This window comes from Falco biarmicus, chromosome 12 (assembly GCF_023638135.1).
Source record: "Falco biarmicus isolate bFalBia1 chromosome 12, bFalBia1.pri, whole genome shotgun sequence".
NCBI lineage: Eukaryota > Metazoa > Chordata > Aves > Falconiformes > Falconidae > Falco > Falco biarmicus.
Window position 1 is genome coordinate 8,987,924 of NC_079299.1, and position 14,534 is coordinate 9,002,457.

Consider the following 14,534-nt stretch of genomic DNA (forward strand, 5'->3'; position numbering starts at 1 on the left):
TTATGGTTCAGTACCAGTATCAAGATCATTAGTATTAAGTCAAATACTTTTGGATTCACAGGGCAGTAATTGCAGTAGATTTTCCAACTATTTATCGGTAAGTTTTATTTCTACTTTGCCATTATCTCAGAGTCCTTTGGCCAAATCTTGTCTTCACTACACCCAGACACATTCTACAGTTCTTCATTTCTTCTCCTTGGCCATGGAAGTATACCCGTATCCTCCATGACTTCGTTGACTTAAAAAGCCAGTCTCTTGGAAAAGGTGCCATTTGCACAAAAGTTGCTCAGGTGGCACGGAAATGGCATAGAGTACACTAGACCAACCAAACTTCACACCTGGTCTTGAGAATATTTTGTCTGGTCATTCCCATTCCCAAAGGAGAACACATTCACAGAATAAATACAAAGGGGTAGGTAGGGAACAGCAGTTACTGAAAGATGTCAGTCTTGTAACAGCTGCAAAATCCCCACTTTTTCTCAAGACATAGAAGAGTAAGCATTAAGCATCAGTTGTTTTCAATTCACTGTTACTTATTAATAGCAACTCACACAGCAGTTTTCAAGAAATTGCCACTGACCTAAAGAGCGATAGAACCCTTAACAGATAAATTGCTATATAGCCAACTCAAATTCAATGTAAAATTATTTCATGGTATGTGTAGCAGCTATCTGATTTTCACGAGACAGGACTTTCTGTATCTTCTTCCACACCTGTAACAAAAAAGAAGAGCCTGCAAACCTGAATAACAAAGAAAAATACATCAAAACACAATGGAGAGGATGGAGCTTTTCTAGCGCTGTTGATTGTTGAAGAGAAAATAGAGAACCCATTAGGAATGCCTGCCTATTCTTTAATTCCTTCCCTCCCCCCACCCAGCCCCTCAACCCAACCGAGGCTATTACACACATGAGGACACACATCTTCAATCATTTCATATCCTCCCCAGCACTCTACAAGCTGTACTTCACCCTCTTGCCTTTCAGCACCATATATAAACAGCACACATATTCCCTCGGGACGGCGCACACCTCCGTTTCCTCTCTCAACAAGAATCACACGTAGCAGCTGTATGTTACAAGCCACGGGCAGATTCAAGGTCACGTGTGTGTCCTTAGGACCACTTCCTTATGTTCTCCGCTGATAATTTTTCCTTTGGACTTTGCTGGATATTACTGTGGTGGGTCCTCACCAGCAGAGTGGAGTTCTTCTTTGGAGAAATTTCCAAGGGAAAAGGAATCTTATATATTTTTCTCTAATTCAGATATTATGTTCGTTTTACTACTTTGCAATGACTGGTTTTTCTTCTGAAATTCATACACCTATTACATGGTTATAAGTAAAAAGAGTCTTTTGCTTGCTTCCTATCATGTCCAGTGTGCATAAGCCTTATATTATGCTACTTCAAAGATTATGCTGGAAGCCATCTATTCAAAGGATATGTAAGGTAAATATACTCCCGATTATTCTTTGCCAGCTAAAGTAGCTCTAATGAAAGTCGTGGGCAGATGACAGTCCCTTGAGTTAGGTCCTGGGCGAGTTTCTCTGTCAAATATTACTAAATCATCTTATTTCAGTAATTTGCCGTAGCCTTATGAAATAGATTATGTTGGCCTTTTAAGAGCAAGATTTGGCCCTGACATTGTTCCATTAGTTTTGAAGTAAAACGTGATAGCTTATTTCCCAAAGACTACAGCAAAATGTAGGTTTTAGGGCTGCCTAGGACATCAGGGAGGCTGTTCAGTGATCTGAGCAGACTATTATTTTACAGCAAGGGAGGCCTGTTTTGTGAATGTTTCTGGTAAAAAAAGTTAGGTTGGAAAAGCTCATGCTTCAACCCTGCTCAGAAAAAAGGACTAGAGAAGGAACCCAGGAGCTACCTCATAAAACATTGATACAAGTGTTGAGATGGTCTAATGATCTAATGAACACCCAGAGAAAAGGAACCCCTGTGAATTTTTTGTCCCTGATATCAAAAGACTTTGGCTGTTTCGAACACAGGAGGCAGGTTTTCTGAAGCTACTGTTGCAACGTGTTAGGACAGAGGCATAGCACAGAGAGAGGCCTCAGGTGCTTGGGCGTCGTATTAAAGCTCCGAGGTGTGTGCCGGAGCCATTTGCTGTCAGTCCTGAGCAACGACCATGGTGGGACACCAGGAATGTCTTCTGGCTGCTTTCGCAGGGTGCTGAAGCTGTGTCACTTGGTACGAATGACTCTTCTACATAGTGACTATCTACCGGTAAAAAGCCCTTAAATTCAGTTGAAAGTTTTCCTTCATTTGAGAAGCAAAGTTTGGAAAACTTTGCAAATAAGTGTTTTTATTTTAGGGGCTGTAAAAGAGGAGGTAAGCAGGGTGATGGCATGTGCTATGACAGGCAGGCAAAAAGTGTGTGGCTGCCAGTAGCCAAGTGGCTGCAGGTCCTCGTTCAGAGAGCTTGTAGTGTAGCAGGCTTCCATACCGCACACCTTTGCATACCTGTATTTTAGACATGGAAAAAATTCTCAGGAGAGACTGCAAAGGATGAGCAAGAGAGAAACTACGTGCAAAGACAGGATGGCAGACCTATCAAAGACTCTAGCAAGGTATTTCCCAACAGAATTATTAATTAAAAACTGATTAATTCAGCCTACTTGTCAATTTTAGGCTATGGCCCCTTTCCTGAAAGAATTATTGTTTGCTTGTGTCTTAACATGTGGTGAAGCCAAACAGAAGTCACCTTTCAGCTATCATACAGAATAACCAGAAGAATCAGGAAAAATGCTTGACACCCAACTAGCCTCAACAGTTGGTACACTGTAGCTGTCAGCATGAAATCAAGTGCAAAATTGCCAGATTTGGAGTCCTTCCTAAAACTGCTTGCTCTGTCAAGTGGAAGTAAAGGACATTGACCAGAAAAATGACACAAGACTTTTCCAGAGGCGATCTTTGCAGAAACTCCGTTTCACCTACACAAGAACTGTACCCTTCATCTACACACTGAGCTGCCAGTTTAGGAAAGACTTGTCACTCTCTCTGCCTCACAACCTGCATAGAAATCTGGTAAAAATCAGAAGAAAAGTCCTGGTAGTTTTTTTGGCTTTTTTTTTTTTTTTTTTCAAATGGATATGGTTTAGTCTTCCTAAAAGTAAGAAAGTCTGCCATGAGAACTTTCTGCTGCTATAAATGGTGAACTTATAGTAACTTGCTTGTAGAGGAGTGAAGGCAGTGGGTTGATGAGCATTGATAACATGCAGCTGTGGCCTTGCCTCGAAGGCAGTGGGTTGATTGACATGGATGATGTGCAGGTGTAGCTCGTTCTGCTAAGTAGTTAAATAGCCCTGAGGATTGTGGGAGGGGGGCTTGGATGGAGGAGGAGTAGGGTGGTTTGGTCTCAGGAGGAAGGAGATCCAGCATGGACAGGAGAATCTGGCCAGTTGTAAAGCCTTGTTGCAGCCTACTACTGCAATGCTTGCTGTTATCTGAGCAGAGTTTTGAGGCTATTTTATAAGAGGTGAAGAAAAGGAAGGACTTAAAGAATGATAAGCATTAGTGCAGCTGTGCTCTATATAGGTATGTGTGTGATATATGTGTATTTTGACATCGATCTCTACAAAAAAGTGTCTTGTATTTGGTTTTGTTTGAGATGGGTGAAAACTTAGGCAACAACTTGTCCCAGCAGGAATGTATTGTAGATATCTTTTAAAATAAGAAGAAATGGCAAATAGGGAAGTTAATTTTTTATTTTCAGAATAAATCATAATCATGAACAAAATGGGCTTCTGCCACATTGTTTATGTAGAAAAAAATATTCTGTCTTTCAAAGGGATGCTGTGGTGTTCTCTTTTTTTTATTATTTTTCTGCTGTAATTTCTGTAAGCATGACAAATATTACAGTTTTGCCACCCAAATAATTGTACTGAATCAAAGATTGTGAATCCTTTATGGTTATGTACATCAGGGGTTATCTTCACCCAACAAGACATTAATGACTCCAGTCAAGGAATATGAAGTTTTTGAGAAGTAGAGGTGATATAGGAAGATCATTTGCATTGGCTGCATGCTAATTAGAGAATAAACCACATTCCAGTGTTGTAACAGACTTTAACTGAGTAAGCTCCCAGAAACGGTTTACTGTCTCATCTTCATGTTGATACTAAGTTATAATTGAAAAACTAATAGATTAGCCATGTCCTCCCCAAAGTGTTTGATTTAAAGTTCAAGCTTTTTTAAGTACTATATATTGCCATTAGGATAAAATATTGGGTAGTACTATCTCCTGGACACCATATTTTTAAGAATATGTTTCATGCCTCATTTACCAGAAATGTATTGAGATTTTCCTGAGCCAACATTCAAAGAATAACTTGACATTTTTCATAGTGAAATGCTATGTTTTTTCTTTTAATTCCCTTGCTGCCCTGAACTGCTATTTTGAATTACTCTGTTTGTTTGTTTACAATCTAAAGCTCAAATAGAATATGTTTGTGTACTGCATACAAAATGTGTAAGAAGTTGTTAGATTTTCAAAGATAAAATAGCATCATAGAATGTATAAAAGCAAAAAAAAAAAATAATTGCTGCATACTGCATTACTCAGCTTAACTATCAATCACAAACATGCACAGGTCTCCACACCTCTCGTATGTCTCTACAGCTGCTTGGTCCAGTCTGTGGAGTGGGACAACTAATAGCTAGCCAGAGACTGAGTTTCCAGGTATTTCTTGGTGGCAGCAGGCTCTTGGAAAGCTCTTGATTCCTGTAAACTGGCAAGGGAAGCAGCAAGTAAAGCACAGTTATGGTATCTGATGCCAGAGACTTGCCTGCTTAGAACAGGGAGGCGATCCCTGCTGGGGTGAGATTTCTCAGCTCTGTGTAGTCAACTTACTTGGTAAAGCACGCTGTTCTTCTCCAGCTAGTACATTAGGTACCTGCAGCCTCACACAAGACCTGTACTGATCAGACTGAAGTTTAGGCTGAGATACTGTTGTTCAGTTTGAAACAAAGGGGGTATGTGGAGAAACCATCATTTGAATTGAAACAAAAATAAATTCTACCAGAAATCATATCTTGTCAATGTCTTAGTACTGAGTAATGCAAGTGGTTGCTTTCTCCCTGCATGACCTTCGTTCTGAAGGTCTGTCTCCCAGGCTGGCTAAAAAGGTTCTGCAGAAGCTGCCACAAGTGGTATGTGTTTAGAAGATCGTCACTGTAGAATGGCAGAACTTACATGCTTAGTCCCTTGTACGCTGAGTACATACACTGTTTGAGATGCTGAGATGTAGTTAAGGAGACTGGGAAATGTTGAGACAGTGTGTTTAACCCTCTGTGTGGAGGCAATGTCGTGTCAGAACACTCCCTCGGTTACTACGGAAAGATTGCCTGCTGATAGCACTGCACAGAGTCCCTTGCTGCCTTAGCACTCCCAATGTAGTTTAGCAATTCTGCCAGGTTCCTTAAGTTTTCCCTTTGTTACCACCAGTGACACGTCTGTTAAGCATTTCTCTTGCTGCGTTGCTCCATGCTCTCGTGAAGTGTCAGATTTTCTCTTCCACTCTATGCTGTAGAGCAGAAAGTTGGACAAGATGAGAGACAGAAGAGAGCAGAAGCTCTTGAAGATACATAACTAAAATGTTTAAACTGAAAGAAACAGATGAAGAACAATGCAGAGTGTGATGTGTGTCAGAATGCATATTTTGGGTGTGTTTCTTAAAGATGTCTATTCACACCTTTTCAGATCTTACAGCACACAACTAGTCCCACTGGTTTTAGCAGGGCTACCCATACAAGCAAGGCAAGGTTCTCTGTTCTCTTCCCATTCCTGCAGGACTAATAAGAAAAATCCAGAACAGAAGAAAAGATAGTCTGGTAATTTTATTCACATCAAACCTGAATAGTTCAAGCTCAGGTCTGCAGTTCCACAGAACCCGTTCATCACCAAGACTAGTCGAGACAGTTCAGGAACAGAGATGAGATTCAAAAATCTCTTCAACACCAGATAAACTGTAAGGCTGCAAATCACACAGCATAAACTACCACAGGCAGCAAACATGGAATAAACAGGGATGAGCATGGCGAACAAAAGAAAGAGCTAGGGTTAATTCAGGTTCACAGTGGGCTTTGGATCTGAACTAAAAATGTATCTTTTAAATGCAAATAGAGAAAAATGATGGGCATTTGCATGATTGACAGCCTTTCGAAATAGAAATGTTGCTATAATTAAGCAATAATGTATGAGTGAGTGTACATTATGACAAATTGGAAGCTTGGTTGATTAGATTGAGCATATAAACTGTCAGTATAATTATCACATTTTAATCATTTTTCTCCATTTTTTATAACAGCATTGTCTTCAGCCTCATTTGGTGCTTATTAGATTGATATTCTAAGAGGAATTGTACAACATAAAACATGTCCTTTAACAGGATGAACTTTAGATAAGACTTTAGGTATGACTATAAATATTTATAATGGTGGCTGTTGTGTCTCAACTTTTTGCCACATCTTATGTGTCAAATAATGTTGGTTTAGAGCTTTCTTTATCATGATAAAATATTATAGACTGAACATACTTTATCGCACTAAGTACTCACATGCTTACTATGTATTTTAAGCTGTCGTAGGAAAAACATATCACATTGTTATAGCTGAATAATGAATTAATGATACACATTGCAATGATTAACAAGATGCTGAGTCAATCAGTGTGGGAGCAAGGTTTTTCCATTTTCATGCAACTATGCTGAAATGTATGTAATTTTTGAAACAACAAAACATTCTTTGCTAACACCCAGGAAACAGCAATATTTTAATCAGCTTAAAAGGTTTAATTTTGTACCGGTTACCTTTCTAAAGTGTAAACCACTGGAGTAGGAAGACCCTGAAACTGCAGTATAACAAAGAAAACAGATTCTTAACATGGTCATGCTCTTACAGTCTTACCCTATCTCAAATTAGATCTGAGCAGTTCTTCACTACTGTTGAAATAAGAAGGTGGAAGGTGGCCTCGGTGTTAAAACACAGGTCTGTGAAACAAAATTCTCCAGGTGCTTTCACCATTTCTGCCACTGGTTTGCTTCTTGGCCTCGGGCAAGATGTTTATCTGCTCCTCAGATTAGTGGCCCATTGGGAAACAGAGAAGATTAGTAGCTCATTGGGAAGCAGAGATACACACACGTGCTCTGCAGGGATTATTGGAAAATTAATGTGCTCCAGGTCTCAGTTTACTGCTGTTAAAATTCACACTGTGTAACCTACTCAAGGCTTTGCAGCTGCTGTAGAGAGAGAAGTGTAGACTTTATGTGGCCTTTCTGGCCAATGGTGAATTTCCTTGTTAAGGATAACTACCAGAGTTGACAGTAAATTGTTCAGTGAGGAATTACATAGAACTAATCACAGCAATAGAAAGATCTTAATTATTCTCAGATTACTTAAAAGTATTCAGTAGCAATGGTTTCAATGACCTTTTCTATGAAAATTTGGGAAAGAATGGCTTGAGGAAAAAATTCCAGGTGAAATAGGTGTCTTCCAGAAATTATTCCTTCCATGTCCTCTGAAGTATATACTCAATAAATTGAGAGTGTTATCTTTTCTAAAGGTACCTTACGATATTGACAGTGAAATCTGAGATATGAAAGCCCTCATTAGTTGATTATTTTTAGAAATGGAAGTTTGCCAAACAATCCTGCTTGCACATTTGGTATAGTTTGCTTTGTCTGTGTTTATTTCCTTTCCTAGGCTTTCCACAAATCATCTTCGGAGTTGATGCTAGAAATGTTCTCAGAAACTCCTATATTGTAGGCTTAACTTGAAGAATACTTGCAGAAAGTTATGTTGAATTCAGAAGTGTGAGGATTCATGTAATAAACTTAGTATTAATACAGAATTTTCTTGATCCTTTGGAAATTTACTTTCTGACCTCAGTTTTTAACTTTGCAGTCCTCCAACAACATACTTCAGCATTTCAACAGTCTTCATGAAGTTCAAGGTGAAGATGTTATTTCAAGTCTTAGATATTGCTGTCTACGCAGAATAATCATGTGCAATTCTTAATTCTTCTGCTACTACTTCTAATGACCCAATTACCAGTAAAACACATAAAAGCAAGATTTTAGCATTGATTTTTCCCTTGATTTTCTCAATAGCTTTCACAAATCTGAACTTAACATGCTTTTTATCATAGTTGTAAGGGTTTGATGTTGGATCCTACTAAGTTTATTTAGTGTTTCAAAAGACTCAGTGAAGCCCATTCCATGAACTTATCAAGGAGCCTCATTATGGTATTAAAATTATGTAAGAAAATGATGAGTAAATGGCCAGGTCTTGATTGGAAAGCAACTTGACAGTAAAGTGTCTCAAAATTCAGTAAACTAATATTTTTGTTGAAGAGATTTACTCTGCTAAGGGGCTTCAAAGATGTAGATGACTAGCAAGGTGGGAAAGCTTGCTGACTGACATATTAGTTAGCTTAGTGAGGCTAAGGGAGTCTTCCAGGTATAGCTTTGTGTGACGGAATTTGGCAAGGGACAGGTAACAGCCCCCTGCCACGACAGGTTCCCCGGCTGCATTTTGTGTTGCCCTGAGATCACTGCATAGGTAAGTGACAGCAGAAGAAGAGTAGAAGTGCTGTGTCTCAACATTACCAATACTGCCAGGAAGGCAGCTCAGCATTTGCATCGATCCCGTCGAAGGGTGCGTGGGTGCGGAGCCGTTTGCAGAAGCAGCACGGGGATCCATGCGGGGAGATCCAGTGCCACTGCCCGCTTGCTGCAGGGACCCAGCTCATGGGGAGGTAGCTCGGGTGGTGTAGCTTGGCTCAGCGCGGTGGAAAACAAATCCTGCACCTTGCTGAGCTTTGGGCTTGGTAAAACAGAGTGCGCGCACCTCTGTGATGCGCCTCGAGGCTTTTGGATAACCCGCGCCAAGAGCTGCCAGTCGGCGCGGGCTGACGGAGGCAGCGTGAGCTGCTGGGGCTGCGCACTGCAGCGAGGCGACTGCACAGCATCCTGACGAGAGCTGGCTGGCATCCAGCCACCGGGGAGCATGGGCAGAGCAAAATTACACCTGTCTGTATGCATCTGTGTATACTGCCCAGCCAAAACACACTGGTGCTCTCAAGGACACTTTCTCCCAAATGTCAGGAAGTGCCACAAAAATAGTTAGCTAAACCTGGTAGACAATAATGCCACAGCAAGCGGCACTTGGATATCTGTGCTGGGACAGGTAAAAAGCAAGAGGAAAATTTAGTTTTCAAATGATAGAGGGCTAATTTCCTTGCCGGTGAAAGCAGGCTCTCTGTATTGCATATACCCCCTCGTACACCAGAGCTAGCTCTGGGCCAGCAAAGTGGAGAAGGTGACAGAAATGTAACCTGAAAAAGCATTCAGGTTTGGTTTGGTGGAAAAAAAGAAAAAAAGAGCAAGGGCTTAAATCTCCTCGTATTTTAAGGATTCTGCTTCACCTCTCATGATGTTAGAAGATTAATTTACTTTCCCTTTTGTTTTGTACCAGTGTGTATTCCGTAGCATTAATTTATTCCTCAAGGTCTGATAACATCAGTTCTGTGTCCATTGTCATCAAAGTGTATAGGTGATGTGTAGAAATGATAACAAGGTTGCATTTTTTCTGTGCTTGATGCCTATTCAACAAAACAGCCTGCTAAGCATTCTTCTTAGAATTCTCTATTGTCCAGTTTGCTGGAAGAGCCCGAAATATTTTTCTGTCCTGTAAAAGAAAATTAATTCTTTCATGAATTTAGACATCAGAGAAATATCGACTTACAAAATTGGTAAAATACTCTTTTTTTGTATGTCTTCCACACAGGCATTTCTTGTTCTTGAGATTGCCTAATAATTTTTATTATAATCATTCTATGTTCACTTATGCACTTGGTAAATATTAGCAGAGACTCCTGCTAGAGAAAAATGTTTTGCCCTTGCTAAAAATTCTGGAGATCTCTTCAGAAGAATCTAACCTTCTCATACTTAGGCATCGATGACTGAATTCTAGCAAGAAGACAGCCTTTACGTAAGGTGTTTGCTTCTGTTATTCAAGTGAGCTGACCTGTAAACCTTTCAAAACAAAAAAACCCAGCCCTTTTACCACACTGTAGACTTTTAAAAGTTAACAGCAAAATTCCCCTGGTGATATAGCTGTTCTGAAAAAGATTGAATAAAAATCCAAGCAAGGCTTTTCCTGCAGTAGTATCCTTGGGTTGCTAAGGGAAAGTTTAGTTCTGGCACTGCCAAACTTCGCAACTTAATCAGGTTTAATAGAGTCTTTGTTTATGTAGAACACGGAAAACGTACGGGTTTAAACTTACTCAAGAGACTTGTCCTCCTTGGTTCCAGTTTAGTCAGGTCCTTTAATTTCAAGCTGCTAAATTTCCTTGAATTTAAATATGACAGAAGGCTTTCATATGGCACCATGTCGGTGTACCCTCTTCAATCACGGCTTCTGTCCTGCAGACCTCAGACAAGTCCGCAGATTTCATGGTCACTGTTGGGATCATATTTTTTCTGTGCCTGATGGAAAGTTATATTATTTGCAGAGCTCCATGTCTACCAGGATTAGCCAGATTGTAAACCAGGACAAATTATCTTGATCAATGACTTCATAAGGAGAAATACGTCTGACTAAACTGAAAGCAAGTAAATATGAGATTATTTGAAAAATATATATCAACAAGGAATGAGAAGAGCTTTGTTTAAAGTTCAGAAATGCAGTAGTTTTTTTTTACAAATGGGTTTGAAACATTTACCTGCTTTCCGCAGTTTTATGTAGAAATCTCGTCTTCTGTATCTCTATGTGGAATATATCTTTCTAGACAAAGGATTTATCGTCAACATATATTACATGGAAGTAAAATTTGCCATTTGTAAATGTATGTGCCACACAAATATTTGGGAGTTGTACCTCTTTTCTGCACTTCTATGTTTGAAAGACATCTATTCTGTCCATTTCTAATTATCTGCCCATTTCTAATTACAGCTGTAGGAAGCAGAATTCCATTTTCTGAACATCTGCTATTTTTCACTAGAACTAAGTCACTGACAAGTTCTCTTTTCAAAGCAGTTTCCTATGTACTTGTACAACATTATTCCACAGATTTGCTATTGAAATGAAATACTGCAGTGACCTTTTTAATTCCCCTGACTTTTTACAATCTTTGAAATTTAGCACAACAGCAGGAGTTTAATCATATTCACTGATGTAAAAGACAAAATAAGGCACCTCTACATTCAGATAGAGATATGACCTCAAAGGTGCAGAGCCTTCAGAGACTCGCTGGAGATCCCCAAGGACAATTACAGCGATCTTGCTTGTGGTCTTCCTGTAATCTCTGACTTTGCCTCCTGATAACACTAGCAGAAATTTTGCTGTTACATTGTGTGCCGGAGTATTTTGTTATAGCTGCTTGAACTCTGTTGTTTTCCTATCAAAGAATAATCTCATATTTACTTTATCTTGCTGTTCCAGTTTGTGTGCTTCACAACTGTTTCCAGATGTGAATTTCTAAGGTCTTTGATTCTCTCACCGCTGCAAGGTCTGAGGCTTTGGTTTCATGCTCATCCCTTTTTTTTCTGCCACAGTACGAAAGTTCAGCAATAAAACAACCTAAACCACTTGTCTGCTGGCAGTCATCTGTTCTGTGGGTGGGTTGGTCACTTCCATTGATCGATGCCAGGTGGACCAAAGGAAGGCTTTAAAAAATCTGTGTGTCTACCCATAGCCCCAGAGTGACAGGGCAGATCAGCTCTCTCAAATCCTCCTCCCATGCAGCAACCATGATGGGGTGACTGATGAAGAATCCCATCAGCTCTGAGCTGTTTTCAGAGTCAGACCAGAGCAGTACATAGTCTCTCTACCAATGTATTTGATAACCTAACAGTTAAAAGTACAGCGTGGGTGCTTTTGCCTGTCTGTGCTCGCACATAAATATGTTCAGGACAAGACCATGAGCAATACTACCCTGAGAGACTCCTTTGTAAGCACTCACAAAGATAAAACCTGCTGCTTTTCTTGCACTAATTGTCTTCAATGCAAACAATCATCATAAATGCTTTTAAAATTATCCTTTCTTAACTTTATTTGGTCCAGCTGACTAGAGCTAGAGCAAAGGACCAGTATCAAGGGTTAATATTAGACCCCTTAAACTTTTTTTTTTGTGGATACTATCACTATCTTATACATAGGAAGCTCAGTGTGGGATGGTGTATTCTGTTGTGAGGCTTTTTGATGGTCTCTGTGAATTGAGTCAATAGCTGTGCTTCAGTTAATCAAAGGCAGAGACAAAACCTACCATCATGAACTGGCGGCCACAGCAGAAAAAAATAGTCTTGAGGCATGGTGGCTCCTGCCACTTCTCCTGAGCAGACAAAGAATTGCATTGATACTGTTTCTGATGTAACTTTTGTTGGAGGAGACTCTGATTGTTTGGGAAATTATTCAAACAGCAGTCATGAGCACTAAATTCCACAGTTTGTTAAAAAATGCACAACAATGTCTTAATCTTGTTGGACTTGCTTTTTGCACATAGCTCTCAGTAGCACAAGCTTTTGGTAACCTTTAGTGTTGTTGAAGTTAATGGCAATGTGCAGGGGCTGCTTAATGTAGTTGCAGAAAATATTGCAAAACTTTTCACTTGAATTGTAGAATTTTTTTTATTATTATTTTGTCCAGAGTTTACTGTCTGTCTTGAGCATCTACAGATTTACGTACTTTAATGATAAATTGCATACAGGAGATATTTTCTTCAGTGTTTGCTCTTTAATAATTTTATAAAGAAAGTTTATTGACTGATGAAAGGACATTTCAAAGCTGCATTTTTAGTTATGTATCTAATAGTATTTTTCTAAATGAACATTCCATTGACAATCAAGGCTCAGCATCAAAACTATGAAGCTTCTCTGAGTGGTCTTAACTGACCTAAAGTTTTCAGTGAACAAATGCCAAGTCTTCCTAGTCTGAAAGTTTTCCAGTTAAGCCACAAAGTAAGTCTAAATAGTGAACAAATCTGAGCATTTGCTCAAAAGGTTGCAGAAAAAGGGTTTAGCCACCTTGCGTAAGTTATTCATTACAAATTATTTGCTTAGCTCAAGTTCACCATTTTTAGAGTGGGGCTTTGTGGCAATTCAGGTTGCTGAACTGGTCAGCTCATAGCTAGGTGATAAATCTTCTGAGAGAAGCCAAATCACATGTTCAGCCAAGATACTATTCTTAGATTAACAAATTAAGTCATTTATCTGAGGACACGTTCTTGACAATATTTTGTTTGACCAAAAACTACTAAAAAAATACATTAGTCTAGCAATACTTGCTGTTAAACTTGACATCCACACAGGGATCTTTAACAAGCCATTTGTGGCCCTTCATTACAAAATTTACTGCACAATATCCTGCTTCTATATCCTTCACATAAAGCACTGTACAGTAGTTTCAATAAAATTTGTGTGAAGTGCTTTACAAAACTCAATCTCAGCAATGGGATTCCATCAGAAAGACCGAGTATCACAGTATTAGACTTTTATTTGCAAGGATTTTCCCTGTAAATGACTAAATCGTTATTCAGTTGAGAGACAACCCACTGTAAACAGTGTATTGCTTCTGGATATATCACCTGTGATCAATAGGCTCCCTTTCTGCCTCAGCACTTGTTAATATTGTATATGGGTTTGATTTCATGTTTAAAAACATTTTTTAAGTGGCAGAATTAAAAAGGATGGACTCGTTACCAAAACCATTCAGCTTTTAATGCAACACTAGAAAACATTCACTGATGCTATATCATCTTAGGATGTGATCTAATCACTTCTAATAACTTATGTCAGACTGCCCTTCATTAGTATGTGGGTAGGAGACACATGATCCAAGGGAGCTCTAAATTTTCTGAAAGAGGTGGCACAGATGAGATCCCACCACATTGTTATTGATTCTCTTAATTCAGCATCAACTAGAATTTATTTTATTAGCTTTTATGATTACTTCCTTTTTGCTATTTTATTTTTCAATGTCCTTTACTTGTTTGACAAGTCCTAAGTTCTAGGTTTTCCACAGAAGAGCTACTAATTGCCATAAATGTGCATAATTATACAGGCAGACCCATCCTTGGGTTGTCTTAAGTGTTTGTGACAGCCGCAGGCACTTCCAGCTTGATTTAGGAAGTGCCTGTGCTGCTGAATGCCATGGGGCAGGGAGTCAAAAGTCAGTGTTGAGGCCAAAGTTTGCAATTTTTGTGATGCTTGCTATTATTTATTGAAAGGTGTAAACCTTTTATCTTTTTTTGGCCCATTCGTCTTCAGGATGCACAGATACTGTACCCTAAACATACCTGTAAAAGGAACTTTTACAGGGGTCCATGGTGCTATACTTGGGGCTTGGGTTAGGCAGTTCCCTGGTCCTTCTCACATTCGGTAACAACCCAAATCACACAGTCATAAACTGTATTTTCAACAAGACTTTTGTCTCCTTTGCTGCACGGGCTACATGATGCTAATTTAAAAAGGCGCTGGTTAGCATTCCTTTGATCATCAGTTTTCAGTGTGGCCCCATGCTGTCA